General features: G+C 50.9%; 1 protein-coding gene across 2 annotated transcripts in view; it reads right to left on the reverse strand.

Moving 5' to 3' along the window:
* Positions 1 to 822, reverse strand: part of LOC116842280 — a 137,342-nt gene that overhangs the window by 134,439 nt on the left and 2,081 nt on the right. The window lies entirely within an intron of this gene.

Here is an 822-nt window from a genome sequence, read left to right on the forward strand (position 1 = left end):
GAGAGAGAGAGAGAGAGAGAGAGAGAGAGAGAGAGAGAGAGAGAGAGAGAGAGAGCTAGGACAACAACGAATATGAGTTTTTTTTGGCACACGCCTCAACGCGTTTCCGAGGACACCGCGAATGTTTATGTCAGTTTTTACGTAACAAAGAAAGGAAACTAGAAGTTGTAACACCGCGACGATCATCTCTCACTTGGATGATACAAGAGTTTATACTCCGATACATAAAGCAATAGCGAGAATCTTTCGCAGCTGTTTTCCCCACCCTATAATATATTTCCTCTCCTCGAGGAGAAAGAAAAAAAAAAAGAGTAATATTTCCGCGTACACCGTGGATTAATCAGCGGTGAGTATTTCGCGCGAGTCATTTCGCGAGTGACGTTCGGTCGAGGTGATGAAGAGAGCCTATCCTCAGAGGGGTGGGCCCGCGGGGGGGAGGGAGAGAGACTATCGAGAGATATTCGGACGTCGAGACTCTCCCGCACGGAGAGCCTCTTCGCTCGAGAGGAGCGGCCACTGCGACTACGTTCACACGCGCACAAACGCGCGTACGAACGTGCGCGCACACGCACGAGACGCGCGAGCGCACGACGCACCGCGGGGGTGCGGTGGTGGATCCTCGAGTCCTGTGTACAGACAGGAAAAGAACGCGGACTCTTATTATAACACGGGGCTCGCGCGCGCGTCTGTTATTCGCAATGGCCGCGAACTGGACTCCGGAGCGTACGTTAAAACGCACAGCCAGCCAATGACGACGTACGGTCGTGTTTCACGAGTAGGAAAGGAAATTAAAAAAAAAAAAAAAAAAAAAAGAAGGGAAAA

Source organism: Odontomachus brunneus, unplaced genomic scaffold, assembly GCF_010583005.1.
Source record: "Odontomachus brunneus isolate Ranch 3 - 2012 unplaced genomic scaffold, Obru_v1 Obru_scaffold_002, whole genome shotgun sequence".
Taxonomy (NCBI): Eukaryota; Metazoa; Arthropoda; class Insecta; order Hymenoptera; family Formicidae; genus Odontomachus; species Odontomachus brunneus.